We start from the raw sequence: 18,853 nt of genomic DNA on the forward strand, positions 1-18,853 counted from the left end.
ATTGGGAGGATCTTAGCCATCCTTTTTATGTTCTGTCTCTGTGTACAGTGTGCTCCTGCGATATGTGGTCTCTGTGCTACTTCGTGTGCAAGGAGAACTGTCCAGAGAGAGGTACTAAGTACTAGGATGATGCTACAGCAACATATCAATGATCTAATGATGATAGATTCAGATTGACATGGGTTTGGGTTTATTGCCTATGTAAGGGCAAAAGGAGGTCTGTAGTTCTGTAATTTGAGGGTTTGTGGTTCAGTGGTTTCGAACCTGTTCAATAAAGATCGTCGGAAATAGACGACTTTAGTATCAGCGGACCGCAAATGACGAGTCTAGTATGTACGAGTGTTTTCGTCATGATCGATCAATGAGAACACTGTATATCTAGGGATTTCATTTGAACCCTCGGGTTCCATTTTGTGAACGGCAGCCATTTTGAGTGGTTGCCCTCACATAGGCCGATGACTATGGCCGAGAGAGTCCTTGGGACACGTACACTTTAGCTGACTTTTGAATGAACTGGCCGAACTGACTCCCTTGCCTGAGGCTGATTTCGCTGAGCCTGTTCCTTGTTAAGCAGCTGGTCAGATAAGGATCAAAGAGCAGGACATGCCGAAGTTTACAGTACACTGCACCCACCTTCTATCTTACTTCCAATCTGTTTCTGCTCCTTCCTTTACGACATATTCACTGATTTGGGCTGAGGTTTTACGATGGGTTTGTCAGGCCTGATCGAGCAAGTTATTGGAATGTGCTTGGTCATTTCTGGTGGGCTGCACAACGGAAAATGGGATTGCCGTCATGCGCTACTTTTAAAATATCATCCTGTGATTGGCTGGTTTGTATGTAATTGATGCTAGCCTGGAATGTGATTTTTGGCATAAAAGACCATGCTCCGCTCATTGAAATTGTGCAGTCTCTAGCGAACCACCCGTGTGTGCTTCGTAGACCTCTGTTCCTGGTTGCAGCCAATAAACTTTGGTCTTTGACGTCATCAAGAAGTGTCCAGTGTCTCTGTTTGCCAAGGCAGGGGAACTCGAAGGCATCGGGCGTTTTCCCTGACGCCGCTGGGTTCTAAAACCCGGTCCTTCACCATACAGTAACTCATTGTTCACTACAACTTTATACAAAGACCAATTCAAACTTTTTTATTATTCTCCCCGATTGCCCTTTTAATTTTTTCTGCAAAATTTATGTCTCACTCTGGAGAAGCATCACCTGCAGGAATTGATTTTGAGCTAGCCAGTTTAGAGGTCTATACTGTGCCTCAGCGAAGAGATGTTTTCAAGGATTTTGAAGTTTCTACAATAGGATTCACTAGGAAGGATGACCTGCAGAATGCCTTGAGAGCCTTGGCAGATACCAAGGTTAGAGGGCCGGGGATGACAATCCAGAGGAGGAGCAGGAAATTCCTGTGGAGGAAGATGAACTAATTGATTTATCTGATATGGCTCTGTGACTGCCTGTAGAGGGGTATACAATTGTACTGGAAGCTGTGGTATTTCCCAGAACAGGGGGCAGTGGCTTCTACAAGAACCTGTCCCCAGAAAAGTTGGCAGACAGGACGGAGGAAAGGAAATTAAATATGAAGATTGCTAAATTGGAGCAGGTTTGAAAAGAGAGGAGGCTGAACCTGGAAACTGCCCCATGAGATCAACTTCAAAGAGCCGGATATTAGAGCCCTACAAGTACGGTCCAGCAACAGCAATGTTGGAAGCTTACCTTCAAAGGTCCCACTGGTGAGTCCAGACTCTGCATACCCAAGAATTTGGTGCCCAGGTATGTGGTGGTGGATGACTTAGACAAATGGTTTGCAGTCCATGAAGTGGCTTTAAGAGTGCACAAGGTCCCAGTGGCGTTCTGGGGTGGTAATTTAGGGAGGTATATGCCCACATTGGAAAAGGGACACACTCTTTACACTAGAGGTAGAGGACCAGGCATGCTACACTGCTATGAAGGCCATCCTAGTCAGTAAGTTTGGACTGACCCTGAGAGGAATGGGCTCAGATTCAGGGGCAGCCCCATCATCTCATCACAAACATGGGTGGATACCTTGGATTATGCCAGCAAGGCAGTGAAGGGCTGGGTAAGGGGCAGCAAGGATTATGATTATTTAGGACCTGTTAGATTTGGGGGGTCTCTAGTTGGCACAGGTAGGTACTTGTGACAAATAGGGACTCTCCCTCTAGTCAGGACAAGGGGATTATACTCCTAAAATAACCCCTGCTCACCCTCTAGGCTGCGTGGCGCGAGCAGTCAAGGCTTATTTCAGAGGCGTTGTAAGTTAAGCAGTTGTGACCACATACAGTAACCCAGTGACAACACTACAAATGGACACCACACAGGTTTTATATCAAAAATAAGTAGACTTTATATAGAGTTACCACAAGACCATAAACAACAAAAATACACACTATGATTACTTTAAGATGGTAGATTTACGCTTAGTTCAGGTCAGTTCTTAAATGCGACACTCTGCGTAATGTACCTTAAGTTGCGTTTATGCTTCCACGACAAGCAATGTCGCAGCGATGGGAAATACGGCATAGTTCAGATACAAAGAAATAAAGACGACTACAGCAGAGACATCCAAGATGCAACAACAGCAGCTCCGACGGTGGCACACTTCTCAGGGATGCAAGGTGCTCTTGGTCGATTCGGTGCAATGCGACAGTTCCAGCGGAGACACCCTCCTGCTTCGGAGTTGCAACGGCAGGCACAGCGACTGTGACACGCTCCGACCTCGTTGCAAGATTCTTCTCCTGATGCGGTGCAGTGCGACAACTACAGCCGCGACACCCTCCTTCTTCAGGGTTGCGACAGTAGCAGCAGCGGCACGCTTCTCTCCGATGCGGTGCAGCGCGACAGTTCCAGTGGCGACACCCTCCTTCGGAGTTGCGACAGCTGGCACAGCGACGGCGACACGCTTCTTCTCGTTGAGTCGCGCTTCCAGCTGCTTGCGACACACAGTTCCTCAGAAGGCCCAAAACAGCAGCAGGCACTTCCACAAGAACTCTGGTGAGCTGGGGGGGGTGAAGTCTGTTGTCCCTGAGACTTCAGCAGGAGGAAAGCACTTTTCCAAGGCCTTGGAGATCCTTCACAAGTTGAAAGCAAAGTACACAAAGCTCCTTTCTCCTTCCTTTGGCAGTAAGGCAACCACTGCAGGCCAATCCCCCAAGCAGCACTTCAGCTTGGGAATAGTCTCTCTTCAGTTTCTTCAGGTTCCTCTCCTCAGTAAAAGCTTCTTCTTGTAGTCCAAAGTGATCTAATTTCATGGGATCAGGGTCCCAATAGTTATAGTCCAAATTCCTTTGTTCTCTGAGGGGAGAGGGGACTTTGCCCAGTCCAAACCAGTTCTGAAGCACTCTGTTTACCAGACTTCTCCCTTCCTTTCACAGTGCAGGGAAGAAACATCAAACGCCCCACAGGGGGTGGAGCCAGCATTGTGGAAGGCAAGTACAGTCCTGGAGCACTTTCTTTACAGGACTCCTTCTCTTCTTTCAGTGTGCAGGGCAGATACATCAGCCTCTCCCCAGGGGGTGGAGCCAGCATTGTGGAAGGCAGGCACAGCCCTATTCAAGGTTCAGGCGCAACTCCTCCCTCCCATCTAGATGCTGATCTCTCTATTCACCACTGGGTTACTCAGCCTGTCTACTGGAATTCCCCAGCCCTGTCACTCTCAAAACCAGACATAGGAATACACAACCTAGCAGAAGCAGGTTTGTATGGTTAGACAAGCAAATACCTACTTTCTAAAAGTGGTATTTACAAACCCGGAATATTAAAATAAACTTCACTAAAATATGTATTTTATTATTCTTAGTTCAGGCATACTAAACTCGAATTTCTACCATGTTCTCTGAGACAGTTAGGATTAGAAAATGTAATAACTCGAACAGCCCATTCTGACCTATGGAGAACAGGTAGCCTTGCAATAGTGAAAAACGAAAATGTTTGTGATTCACTATTAGGACATGCCACACACATCAGGGCTTGTCCTTATACTTACGATGCACCCTGCCCTTGGGCCTACCATAGGGGTGACTGATATGAAGAAAAGGGACGGTTTAGGGACTGGAAAGTAGGTGCACTTGCCCAGTCAGCATGACAGTACCAGACTGCACGCAGGCTCTGCAATGGCAGACCTTAGGCACATTTTACTAGGCTGCTTCTGTGGGTGGCACAACCAGTGCTGCAGGCCCACCAGCAGTATTTGGATTTACACCCCCTGGGCACACTCAGTGCACTAGACTAGGGTGTGACAAGTAAAACAAATAGCCAAACATGGAACTACTGATTCATACATCAATTTACATTAGGGACCAATTGCACCTTGGCATTGGGTAGCAGTGGCACAGTGCCCAAAGCATACAACACCAGCAAAAATGCATGAGGCAACAGCAAAAATGGAAGGGAGACCCACACCAATGGTGCCAGGTCTAACACGTGTCCCCTCCAGCTGAAAAGTGGGGAGAACTACCCCAACTCCTGGGAGTTCTCTTCACTAAGGCGGAAAAATCTGGACAGATCATCAGCGTTGGCGTGTTCTGTACCAGGACGGTGTTCCACCGTAAGGTCCATACCCTGTAGGGAAATAGACCACCTCAACAGCTTTGGATTCTCACCCCCATCTGCATCAACCATCTGAGTGAACCCGGAAGTGAGTCCCAAACAGGTATTCTTCAGAGCCCAGACCACAGCAAATGCCTCACGCTCAATAGCACTCCACCTCTGTTACCGTGGAAGTAACCTTCTACTGATAAAGGCTACATGTTGATCTACGCCCTCCTCATTCATCTGTGACAGAACAGCCCCCACACCATGCTCTTTAGCGTCTGTTTAAATGATAAACTCTCTTAAGAAGTTGGGTGCCAGGAGCAAGGGCGCCATGTACATGGCAGCTTTCAGGGCCTCAAAAGCTTTCTGACAGGTGTCAGTCCACCTTATTGCTTCTTGGAAGTCAGCTCTCTCAAGGGGGCAACCATTGTGCCATACCCCTTGACAAACCTCCTGTAACACCCTGTGAGTCATAAGAAGGCTCTCACCTCTGTCTGGGTTTTGGGTGGCTCCCAAGCCATGATGGTTTCAATTTTGGGTTGCAGGGGTGCCACCTGGCCGCTCCCAACTTGGTGTCCCAAGTACACCACGGAACCCCTTTCCTCTCCCCAGTCTAACAAAGCGGCTGAGTTACCTATTCAGGCTGCGCTTATCAATGCCCTCTCCCTACCAAAGCATTCAGAATAAGTGCATGAATTCATCATCGACAAGGGTCTTGATATCCTTTTCATCACGGAGATGTGGCTGAATGAGAGCTGAGCCCCAGTGGTTGAACTGGCTGTTCCCAGAGGGTTCAAGATCACCAGACTGGACTGTAATATAGGTAGGGGAGGAGGTTTAGCTGTGATATATAGGGAGAAGTGGTCACTGAGGAAAGAATGTACAGGGGGGATTGAGGATGGGGAAGCTTTGGAATTCTCCCTGGCCCTGTCCCCTCAATTTACCTTGGGGATCTGCTGAATTATCGTCCACCGGGTCCTTTGGGCACTTTTATCAAATCCCTGGAGGAGGTCGTCATCCAGAGAGCGCTTAGATTCCCACATTTTTTAATGTTGGGAGACTTCAACTTACATATGGACACGAGCCTAGCTCCCGGAGTAAAAGACCCGGAAGAGATTTGTAATCTTGGCCAGTTGGTGCAACAGGTGCGCTCTGCCACTCATGTAGGGGGTCACTGCTTGGACTTGGTATACTCTAACTTTAACATTTTAATCGACCCACCCCTCCCTATCACTTGGTCAGACCACTTTCTAGTTAATTTTTCTTGGGGCATTAACAACATTCGTGTGCTGCCTAAATCCAAGCCTGAGGAACACCCAAGAAGAATAAATATTCCGGACTTGGTCGAGGCCCTTATGCACACCGCCCCAGTGAAAGCACAACATTTGGATGAAGCTGTTGATAATTTCTCATCCTGGATAGACTCTTCCATTAGATCACTACCAGAGTGTAAAGGGAAAAATAACAGTAGGGCCACCCCCACAACCCCTTGGTATTCTGAACAATTAAAGATTTTAAAATTAGGATGTAAGGCGCGAGTATGGAGAAGAAATTACTGTCCCATTGCAAAATCGGAACTCCGAGCAGCTCAACAAAATTACTATGCGACGATTAAGACGGCCAAGGGGGAATTCTACGCGGCTAGAATTCTTAAAGCTAAGAACAATAGCCGAGAAATTTTCTCCATTGTTAAGAGCTTCACAGCCCTGGTGGCAGAGAAGATGTCAGCCCCGATCTCTACAGATTGGTGTGAGCAACTATCCACCTTTTTTATTGATAAAATACAAAAAATTCAAGATAGCATCAAACCCTCTGACCAGCCACCCCCTTCTACTCGATCGACTACCTTCACCTTCACTATGCCAAGTAACAGAGTTTAAAGTAGAGATGTCTAAATTTACTTATGTTGAGGAGATGGATGTGATGGCCATACTAAAAGCTCTGAAGTCGGGGTGACTGTTTTGTCTTCTGTACATGGTTATCACCATTCTCAACCTTCTGCATTGTACCTAGTTTACACTAACTTAAGCATTTCATCTTGCCTGGATCATTCTGCCTTTGGCCACTTTCCTGTACATGGCTATTGCGGCCTTCTGTGCGTCTCCGTACCTGGTCGTCACTTGCTTTAGCTCTATCGTACTGTATGTAGGCTTGCTCGGTGTTGTCTTGCCGTGCAAAGCAGTACCTCTTCTTTTGGCCTTACCAGTAGATTCTGGGCTGACGACTGTGACTGAACTTTCTGTAGCAACTTTGCCTTCTTCAAAAACCTTGCACTGGCTGGAGTGGCTCTTTTTCTCCAATAGGCCAATTGTCGAGTTTGCGGGACATTGGCAAACTCTTAGGTAGAGCACTCTTGTTACTTTGGTGTGCAGATCCCCTAACTTATCACCATTGTAGCATCCTCCTCAGCCTGGTAGCATGTAGATAACTGCAGAAAGCACTGAGCTCTGTTGTGCATGTCTTTATTCTTCAGAGTGCAGCCGTTAACTAACTGTCCGCATTGCATCATGAACTTTATTAACCTTACCCAGACACATGTCAATTATTACATCATTCTTCTACGAAGCCCATCAGGGACCGGAAGGGTCCCCTTATACATATTTGTAAAAACACAACAGGTACACTATGCAAGCTAGGCCACAAGCATACTGCACGGTGCAAAGAAAAAATATACAAATTAAGGCATAGATCTGTTATGGCTTAGCGTGGGTGATTGCTGGATGCAATGTGAATCAAAAGGCAACACTGAGCAACTTTTGTGACCAAAAGTGTTTTTGTGCTAAACGTTGACACAGGCGAAGTGCTAAATGGCTGTGTCACAGAGCACCAAGCTCTGATCATTCATGCAAGATGGACATAATGATTTGGGAACTGCACAACAATCGCTAGGATTTCAGCAAATGCTGCATCAACTAAATTATTGCAAAGTAGACTGAGCTGGCTTTGCGTGAAACCCTTGCTCTAGATGAGAACAGGTGCAAACAACTCCACTGCATAAGGGATTGCCTTACCTGCATAACGACGCCCTAACCCCTCAAGGACCAGCGGACCAGAGGACTTTCCTGAACGCCGTGAGAGCCTGCTGCAGCCGCCACGCCTCGCCGGACCCGCTTGCCGGGTCCCGCTTCGCGGTCTGCAGCGGCCAGTGAGACTCAGCAAGGGGTTTAGCTTCCAACAGACCGGCAGGGCTGCAAGATTGAGCGGTGGACTCCAAGGACCAGGAGTCCCCGCGTGCCCGTGTCCAGCTGGGCTGCTCTCCCTGCCGGCCCCGCCCCCACTTAGACCGGTTAAAGCGGTGTTCTTCCAGTCATTCTGCGGATTGCCTTACCTGCATAACGACGCCCTAACCCCTCAAGGACCAGCGGACCAGAGGACTTGACTGAACGCCGTGAGAGCCTGCTGCAGCCACCACGCATCGCCGGACCCTCTTCGCGGGTCCCGCTTCGCGGTCTGCAGCGGCCAGTGAGACTCAGCAAGGGGTTTAGCTTCCAACAGACCGGCAGGGCTGCGAGCTTGAGTGGTGGACTCCAAGGACCAGGAGTCCCCGCGTGCCCGTGTCCAGCTGGGCTGCTCTCCCTGCCGGCCCCGCCCCCTCAGCGACCAATCGCATAGCTATTTATGGGTAGAGCCATTCCCGCAGCGCGGGAGCGCGCCGGGAGAAGCCCGGGACAAGGGCGGGACCGTCTGTGGCCGTCCGGGGCTGCAGGAGGCCGGGCTGGGCCCACTCCCTGACATCCTTTATTACGGATTAGCTAGGGTTCTGTGTTTTATGAGATAACCTTTGTGGTCTCCTGACATTGTCTGCTATCGAACAGTGCTGCCTGGTTCACTACCTATTCTGCACCCTCCATTCTTCTCCTGGTTACCAGACGGGGGTCAGTTTGAAGAGGATCTCTGAGCCCTCACTGAATCGCCCAGGAACAAGGTTTAGTAGGGGGGGTTAATGCTATAAGAATAGGACTAGACTTTGTATACATGGTCTTTAATAGATTTTTGTCGAACGATTTTGCCTTGTAGGTGATTCACTCGAGATCAACTGGGACTGAACTTAGGCTACTTTCGAGACTACTCCATACTTGAACCCTAGCATTTCTCTGTAATCGCTTTAGGATCTTGAATTCACAGAATTTATAAATTGCTTATGCTGTATGATATTGTTTTACCTTTTGTCCTGCTAGACTTGTGGCCTGTCCTCATCACTCTATATCACTCACTTGTGTAGTTTTTGATCCTTGATACCATTCTTACTCTCTTGTAAACATGTCTAAAAAATTGGCCTCTGTCACCCCAGCACCACTTAAAACCTTAGATTCCTTCTTAGTCCAAGTGGTCAAAAAAATAAATAATGACAGAAGGGAATCCTTAGGATTGAGCCAAACACCAATTTTGCTCCCATTGAGCCCCGCCCTAGCGCACAAACATCTGGTACACCACTACCTGATCCTACAATTCACATACCTGACACTAATTTATTAAATTTGGAAATAGATGACGGAAAAACACCGATCTGTTAGCTGATCAGTCAACAAATGTAGTGTCTGATTCTGAGCAACAGCAAAACATCGTTGCAGAAATTCCTTCATCTTCATCGCCTGTTACGCGACCTGTGAGAAATTGTAGAAAAGCTCAAGCCAAACGGGGGGGGGAAAACAGCTAGGAAGGAAAAAGATTACCTCACCCCCTAGACATAAAGGGAAAAATGTGGAGCGTGAAGACGCTGATAAGCTCAGACAAATCATCGATGATGATCTATTTAATAGGATTTCAGACATGATAGATATTAAAAGCAAGACCATTATCAAGCCACTTATCGGGAAGATAGATAAACTAACATCAGAAATAAAAAAGATGGGAGGGTTGCAAAGCAAGTTGGCTAACGACTTGGAGAATTTAGCCATTGAAGTTATTAAACCTGTAGTCACCGTGGAGGAAGACCTGGGTGTTGATACAGGTCCTATGGAAACTCAACAACAGCCCACCCCGGAAGGCCAATTACCACCACCTGTGCCCACCCAGGATGTAATAAGAGAGCCCCCCACGTTACAATCTATGGTACCAACCCCACTGCATTTAGGGGATGATTCTTCCCAATTTATTTTGGAAGCCTCACCATTAGTCCTGGTATTGGCGAATGTCCCTGTTTTATCTCAGGAGCAAAAAGAATCCGCCCAAGGACTAAAGGACAAAGCTTTATATTGGCTCACCAATAATATGCGCATGACAGACCAGGGAGCTGACCAGCTAGCGGGGGAAATTGTCATGGCAAGGAGGGTATCATGGATTGGGAATAAGACTAAGAAGTTTAAAGGGGACTGTGTTGTACTAAATTTTGCTAGCGCAGAAGTACTCCCTAACATTCTTGCTAATATCCTCCCACCCCAACGTAGAACTGGATCTATAATTCCCCTCACCCTGAAATTCTTTTATACTGAGACTCAGATGGCGACCTCCTCCAACATCTCCAGGCCTAGAAGGAACGCTAGAATTGCTCACTGGGGAGGGGAAACTAGACCCAGATTTAACAATGAATATTTTCACCCCATGACTAGCCGAGGGTTAGGGCAATACAACTTCCCGAACGGGCCAATGGCCAGAACACCAGGGCCACTTTGGCCCAATATAAATAGGTGGGATTCAAATACTCCAGGTTATGATAATAGAGGCCAGGGCAATGGGTTTATGACTAGGCAGGGGAATGAACACCTTTTGACGCGACCTAATACTCTCCAGCCTATGTGGAATCCAGCAGCAAATGGATGGGGCCAGGTGCCCACTCCCTTTGACTGGGGATTGGGAATGGGAAACAGATATGGAGTTTTGTCGGGCCTAAATGACTGCGACTGACATATAGAGGCTACAAACCAGGGGAAAGAGGCCATAGTCCAACATTTGGATCAGACCAGCCCATGCATCAATGGCCTAGATCCCAATGAACCCTATCCCCAGTCAGAGCACGAAGGCCATAATATTATTTTGAATGATCATCCCATATCCACGTCATATTTGCCCGACCATAGCCCGATCCAGGGCCGGGGTAGTGCTAATCTACATAGTCCACTGGATGTAGGATTTAATGAAGCAACTCAAACACCGCGAGAGCCCGAAGTGGCATCGGTCCGGTGCCCAGTAACTAAGACATCCATGGATTCCTGTAGATTAATAAGCTGGAATATAGCAGGGCTAAACGGTAAGCGTCAGGATAAATCCTGGTCAAGCTTTGTCCTAGGCCACCACATTATTGCCCTTCAGGAAACTTGGGACACTTCTGACAATTTGTGGTGGGATGGGTTCATTAGTTTTACCAAAGCAGCTGTCCACAGTCGCACGGGGAGGGCTAAGGGAGGCCTTTTATTTCTGTTCTCCCTAGATTTAAAGGGTAGCTGCAGGCAGATTAACACCGACTCCCCTAATATCCTGATGGTCGAAAGAGTGATTAAAAACACTAGTAGGACTATTTTTATAAATTTCTATAATTCAGGGAATAGTGATCACAGAGGCCGTAATATTACTGATTTGGATAGTATTTTAAATTCGGTCAGTCAGAATAATACGCTTGATACAGACTACATTTTATTAGGTGATTTTAATATTCATCCGTGCAATCTAAATTGCAGGAGAAGTAGCCCTGAAGGGGACGATGGACCTGAGGGACCTCATTTTGAACATACCACTGAGGGAGAGGAGCTGGAAGATTTTCTCACCAACTTTGACCTCTATGAACCAGATGGTGGCATTAGACTGCCAACCTTCACTGGTATCCCTCATGGTACAATTATTGATTATATATTTGTATCCTTAGGCACTCTTAGCTGGGTCAATGTCTATCACACCACACAATCACATTTCAGTGACCATAACCCGGTAGAGTTAGAAGTGGCATGGGGAGGCAACATGGGACCATCCCCACTGAAAGTAACCGCCCACCCCCTGAGGACTACTGACCAAGGAAGACGCATGAAATGGGCAAAGGTGGTTCCGGAAAAATTCTATGCTGAAAACTTCTTAAAGATTAAGGGGCAGGTCGAGGTCTGTAACAACCCTTGTGCACAGGGTCAAGAAATTGTAGAGGCTTTTGAGGCCATAAGTGGGCAGGTGTCACAGGACCTTTTGGTAAAGAATAAAAAAGGAATTCCAGGAAATAAGCGCTGGTTCGATTCAGCATGCCCAAAAGCACATAGATCATTACTGGCAGCCCTAAAAAATACCCCTAGGGTAAAAGATGAGATTACCAGACTCAGGAAAATTTATAAATTAGCAATAGAAAAACGGAAGGATACCATTAAACAAGAAGCATGGGAGGGCCTCCTTTCGGCGGCAGTCCTGAAGGATAGCAAAAAATTCTGGGAGATTATTAAACAGCCCTTCTTCTCAGATGACAATAATGATATCACGGACTGCGTTATTCCTGATGAAAAGTGGTTATCTCACTTTAAAAATGTCTATGGGGACACTGCTGACGTAACTAAAGACGCCCTGTTGGCAAGATCAGCCACCCGCCCCATCATCTTTAATCGAGATGAGGTGGAGAAAGCCATTAGGTCCACTACAAAGCACAAGGCACCTGGCCCTGACGGTGTGCCTGCCGACTTTTTTATGTACTCCCCAAAATTGTGGGCCGAAGTCTTGGCAAACGTGTTCAATGCAGTTAATGGTAACCCCGCACCTGCATCATGGAACACCTCTACAATAGTTCCCATTTTTAAAAAAGGTCAGCGGGATGATCCAGGCTGCTACAGGCCTATATCCCTTTTGGATTCTGCAGTTAAAATTTTAGGTAGAGTTCTTTTATCCAGGCTGAGGGAGAATGTTGAGGGCTGTGGTGGATTGTCCGAAATCCAATATGGATTTAGGGAAAAAAAGGAGACTATCGAACAGTGCATCAACTTACATCTGCTCATCTCCAAATACACTATAGCTAAGGAGGGGTCTTTGTATCTTGCATTCATGGACCTCTCCTCGGCATTTGACTTGGTCAATAGGACCAAGTTGTGGTCCATTCTGCTGGAGATAGGTATTGATGAGGCACTGGTCACCTTTATGGCCTCCCTGCACCAAGAACTCTTCTCGAGTGTACGTGTGACGAACGAGGGCAGGCGTACTGCTCTCTTTAGATCATTAAGGGGTGTGCGGCAGGGCTGCATTTTGGCCCCCTTACTCTTTACTATCTACATCAACGGCCTGGGTGCACACCTAGAGGGGCAGGAAGCTGACGTCCCGCGTGTAGGAGCAACAAAGATCCCGGCGCTCCTATACGCGGATGATGCCGTGCTGATCGCCCGTACGGGAGTTGGCCTCCAGCGCCTATTGAATGCTTTCGGTGCGTTTATGGAGCAACTAGATCTTAAAATAAACGTAGCCAAGTCACACACAATGGTGGTGGGCCTAGAGTGTCGCAGGAAGAGGAACAAAACATTCATCTGCAGGGGGGACTTGGTCTCTAGGGTATCCACATTTCCTTATCTAGGCATACTGTTTGACCAGAAAGGGTCTTGGGGTCCACAGGTTAGAGCTAAGAGGTTGGCCGTTATACGATCATCCTCAGCACTCTTGAGTTTTGCTGGTAGGCTAGGGGCCAGGCCTATGGAAGCCATTTTAAAAATCTACAATAGCAAATCTGTGGCCAATGCATTATATGGTTCCGCATTGTGGGGATATGTAAATGTGGAACCAATTCAGAGAGCGGAGAATGGATTTATCAGAGCCCTACTCTCTGTACCCCAGTCGACCCCAACGTATTCTATACATAAAGAAGTTGGCCTTCAGTTTCTTTCAGATAAGTTGAGCATGGCCCCTTTGATTCTTTGGTTAAAAATATGGATGAATGAAGAACTCCCATTAAACCATAAGATCATGACCGATGTCCTGTCCCTCGATAAATCTAACAAGATTCCTTGGCTGGCCTATTTGGCCAGGGCTTTTGCTGACTTAGGCCGTCCGGAGCTTTTTACCTCCCCGGAGATTATTAGGATTCAAGATCTCAACTTTGTCAAAAAGTCCTTTATGGGAAGGAAGGAAATATGCCGTGAAGAACGTGAACTAGCAAAGCCGGCAGTGAGGGATCATTGCCTGTTGGTTAGTTCACCATTACTCGCGCCATATCTTGGTTTCGTTACACTCCCCTTCCACAGGTTTCTTTTAACCAAATTTAGATTTAATTTGCTGCATTTTTATTTAGGCTCTTTTAATAATTGGCAGAAGCCAGAACTAGCCCCGCCCTGTAGCTGTGACCAGTTCTCAGTGCAAGATACAATGCATTTTGTTATGTTTTGTGGGCTATATTTAGAGCCAAGGAAAAAATTCTTGTTGCCAATTCTTAAGGAAGCGGCTTCACCCAGGTGAGACCGGCTTTGCTCTTCTTACAACTACTACCTAACCCCCACATTACCTTTTGCGTTGCTAAATTCCTGGTAGGCGCCTCAAGGGCGAAAGCTGTCTGTCAAGATTAGTTATTTATGTCAAACAACCTTTTTAACTGTTCATTATCATCTTAAAATTGTTGTTAAATTCCTATATCATGTGTATTATGAGAAATGTTATATGAAATGTATTTTATTTTTTCTTCTCTTTGTATGGTTTTTAAATAAGCCGAATAAAGATATCTTGACTGACTGACTAACTCCAATGCAAATTTTCCCATGAGTAATATGGAAATTTCTGTAAAATAACATATATAACTTAATTAACAAATGGGCAACTGACTGCCCCCAACAGTTTGTATTGCAGGTATGTCTCAAGTGCAGATCTCAAGCTAGATACCACTTCCTAGTCTCTGTACCATAGCACTATACCATCATGTTTAGCATTGTGGCAAACGGCCTGTTGAGCGTGACTATGGCTGATGACATCAGCAGCGCAGCAACCATAGTAAATATCGTGGTGCACACATTTTTCACATTCATGCAATGCAGATCTGCTGAATCGAAGGGGTGCTATGTTGGAGGAATCTAGGTAAATATGCCAGATAAAGCATGTGCCTCTGCACAAAGAACACATACAAATTTGCTGCACTGTAATAGAAAACAATCGCAAACTAGGCTTCGAGCATGCTTCATTACACATTTAACCTTAGGGATATTAGTTTAAACATAGGAAAAGTACACCTCAAGCAAGCTGCACGCCAGTAGATAAAACTGAGGAAAATGGGCCTCTGTTTTCATGCTCTACAGTATGGAAAACTAGAGGGAAAAGGTCTCAAACATGATATAGTACAGTTGTAAAAACGGGGAATTCATACTTTAAACATGCAGTAATGTACTAAGGAGTAGATTTTAGCCAAATTAGGCCACAAAGTATGCTCTACTTGACCACGAACCAAAATGGAAATTATGAGTCAAACATTCTTTACTGCAATCGGAACAACAGGGAAACTAGGTCTCAAGTACGCTGCAATAGACTCTGAAAAATAGTGAATTTAGGGCGAGATGTATGACACGTTTTGCCAGTCGCAAATGGCCCATCGGGTTGTTTGCGACCACTCAACATGCATTTTCCTATGTACCAATTCTATTTTGCGAGTCTGTAAACTATTACCAACTCGAAAAATATGGTTTGCGAGTCGCTATTACGATTGGGCATGTAAAGGGTGCCCCTTCCTAATAGCAAGTCGCACTGGTATGTATGAATGTATTGTGACTGGGAATGCAAAATATTTGCAGATTACCAACAGTTTCAAATTGGTGATAAGCCATTTGCAAATGGGAAAAGGTCCCAAGGGACCCCTTCCCCTTTATGATAGGGAGTGCCCACTCTAAAAAAACAAAAGAAAAACTTTTCATTTTTATTTTTGAAATGCATCCTATTTTCCGTTAAGGAAAATGGGTTGCATTAAAAAAAACTACTTTATTTAAGTAACATTGGCCTTCCTTGACACTTGCAGCAAGATCCTTCCGTTGCTGAAAGCAGATCTGCCAAAAGGTTTGAGTTCCATCTTGGAAGGAGGGGGAGCAGAGGCCATGGAGGGGTCAGGGTAGGAGGAGTGCAGGCACCCATGATGGGGAAGCAAAGACAATGGGGGAAGCAGGAAGAAAAAGCCATTGCTAATGGATGCTGCTCTCACAAATTGCATTTCGAAAGGGGACAAAACTGTGAACTCAGGGGCATATTTACAAGGAAGTGGCGGAGCGCAGCCTTAGCCTCCTTGGCTTAATGCCACTCTCCACCACTACTGAAACACAGGGCTGCACCGTATTTACAAGTATACAGTGAAGCCTAGCATTTCCCCCTGCGCTGGTGCTAATTTAGCTGCCTAGCTTCAACACAGGCACCCTTGCACCATTGTGCAACGTGCCTGCGTGTCGAGGAATGATTGTTTACGTGCAGGAAGGTGCTGCATCCTGCTGCAGCTCAAGGTGAAAGTTGAAATGTGAAAGTGGTCAATTGGTCGGCATGTTTCATGCCAGAGTTCTCCAGTAGGACGAGTGGCATTTCATCAGGACCGGGGGCTATCCTTATCTACTCTGAAATAGGGGGGATGGTCAAGTAAGTGTACTAGGAGATACCGTCTCTGTAATGAGGATTTGTTTCGTAATCCAGGGTGCAATTGGGAAGTGGGTGTAAAAAAAGTCTACCTTCTGGAAAATACCTAGAAGAAGATGTGGAATTGCCCCAACCTGCACATCCGAGACACTCGCAACACTGGCGCAGGCGAACAAACGGAGTGCTGGAATTCCTGCCCGTGGGACCTACCCACGTCCGGACATTGAGGGAGATAAAAGGTTACAGCCTTCAGTATTTTGGTATTCACAGAATGCACTTTCTACTTTTGGTATTCACAGAAGTTAGGATTTAAACTTAAGACAGACTTAAAACAGACTTAAGTTAGGATTTTGTCTTCAGTCTGTCTTAAGTTTAAATCCTAACTTCTGTGAATATCAAAAGTAGTAAGTGCATTCTGTGAATACCAAAATAGTAGTAAGTTTAGGATTGAGTCTTAAATTCATTCTGTGAATCGGACCCCTTGGGATTACCGGGGACTCCAAGCTATCAATGAACTCCCAGGTGGATAAATTAGAAACATCAAGCTTCATTACTATAAAAACTCGGTACTGCATCTTACCTCACGTAGGATTTCCACACAAGGTCCAAGTTTCTATTTCTCTTGTACTGTCTAAACTTGATTATGCCAATGTCCTCTACCATGGATAATCTTTACCAACTATGAAAAGACTGCAACAAATTCAGAACTCTACTGCCAGGTGGCTCCTACATTCAAAGCCACAAGCCCACATCTCCCCTGCCTTGAGGGCCCTAAGTTGGTTATCGGTTACCAGAAGATCCACCTTCAGGCTGCTTTGTATCACCCACAAAACAATACATGGAATAGGAACACGTTTCATCAGGAATAAAATCACTACATACATACAGCAAAGGAACCTCCACTCCAGATTGGCAGCCCTCTTCAAAACCTCAGCATACAAGAAAAAAGCCATAGGTGGTACATCTTTCTCTGTTCAAGTAGCCAAACTATAAAATTCAGTGCTACTAAAAGTAAGATCCAAAGGAAACTGTCTAATCTTCAGAAGACTACTTATGAGTTTCCCATAGGGTTGGGTGGAGTTGCACTGTGCGGAATTCCGCAGAGTTGCATAAAAGCTCAGAGGAATTAAGCTCCATCCTATTTATCGTTCTCTCCTCTATCCCCCTTCCCCTGACCCTCAGACTGCCTCCAGCTCTCCACTGCACACGGCTTACCTTCACTCAGACCCAAACCATGCACCATAATATCCTCACCCAACCTCTCCCCGTGCCCCCAGTATTTAGTGTCACAAGTCCTGCGTCTGGCACCTGTTGCTGCTCTTGTTGCACCACTGCATGCAGCTCCGCTTCTGCCTTTGTGTTGTACATATGTATCGTTGAATGCGCTGCAAGTATTTATGTGTGTCTATCTGACAGTTGGTTATGGGTTGCCAACCACCTGGTACTCAATAAATCAAGGTGGCACTATAATGATGCATGGATTCGAGCCGCCCTCAACACTACCATGTGCTGCCCATTTTCAGCATACACATATTAATTGTTTTTAAAGCATCAGCTTGTGACTACGGCCAGTTTCAAGTGATTGCAACAGATAGAGGTGGGGGGCAGTGGAAAACTCTGCCTAGCGATGGAATCAGAGTTTTTTGCAGAACTCCGCTCTCCACTGGGGGCCAGCCAGTTGCCTGCCGTGGTTGGAGGAAAAATGTTGTAGCTTGAAGAAGTTGGTGGGCTTGGGCTGGAGTTTGAGATTCATGTCAATTTTGGAAATCTTGTTGTGGAAGAAATTTGCGAAGTTGTCATAGAGTTCCTGGGAGGAGGTGATGTTTTTTTTGCAGTTGCTGGGTTGGAGAATTCCTTGCTGTTGAAGAGTTCTTTGCTATCGTTGGAGCTTGGCTCGATGCATGAAGCTAGGGCTTTTCTCTTAAACTCCTTCATCTGACAGCGGTAAAGGTTGAGGAATGTTTTGAATGAGGTTCTGTTGGTGGTGTCCTTGCTTCTGCACCATCTCCTTTTAAGTTGTTTGAAGCGGCTTAGCGGTTCTGAGGTCTTTGGTGTACTAGCTTGCTTACTTGATTAACTTTCTGTGTTTATTGTCGTCGATGGGAGTGATGCTGTTAGCACAATTTGTGATCCAGGTGTTGAAATTCCTGACGTTTTGGTCCAGGTTCCTGGAGGAGTCAGAGTCAGAGCGGGTGGTTTTGAAGGCATCAATCTATTTGGCCATTGAGACTTTGCTTCAGTTGCGATGGAAGGGTACTGGGTGGAGTGGGGGAGGAGGTCCTTGGGCTAGTGATATTGAAGTGGGCAATAAAGTGGCCGGTCCAGGTGAGTTCGGTGGTGTGGCTGTACTTGATGTGATCACTGGAGGTGTAGATGAGGTCTAATGTTGTTCTAGCTGTCTAGGAGGTTGGTGGTGTTCGTGTTGTCGTAGGGAAAAAGAGGGTCGCTGAGGAATATGTAGTCATTGAAATCTATGGCAAGGGGGCAATGATGTTCGGTAGGCGAGGGCGTCCTTGATGGTAGTCTTGCTGCCCATTTGGAGCATGAAGTTTAGGTGTTCCCTGACTGGGGTGATGTCATCTGTTGCGGTGGTGCATTGGATGGATTCCTTCAGAATGTTGGTGATCCCTCTACCTGACTTGTTAATCCGGTTGCAGTGGGTGTTCTTGTATCCTTCAGGCACTGTGGTGGCGATGTGGGGGGTGAATGTTAGGTAGAGCCAGGTCTCTGTGAGGAACATGATGTCTGGTGCGAGGGTGATGATGAGGTCCCATAGCTTAGTGGGTGTTTGCACAGTGAGGGTGAATTGAGGATGGTGCATGTGAGC

Source organism: Lissotriton vulgaris, chromosome 3_1 (genome assembly GCF_964263255.1).
Source record: "Lissotriton vulgaris chromosome 3_1, aLisVul1.2, whole genome shotgun sequence".
NCBI classification, from domain to species: Eukaryota; Metazoa; Chordata; class Amphibia; order Caudata; family Salamandridae; genus Lissotriton; species Lissotriton vulgaris.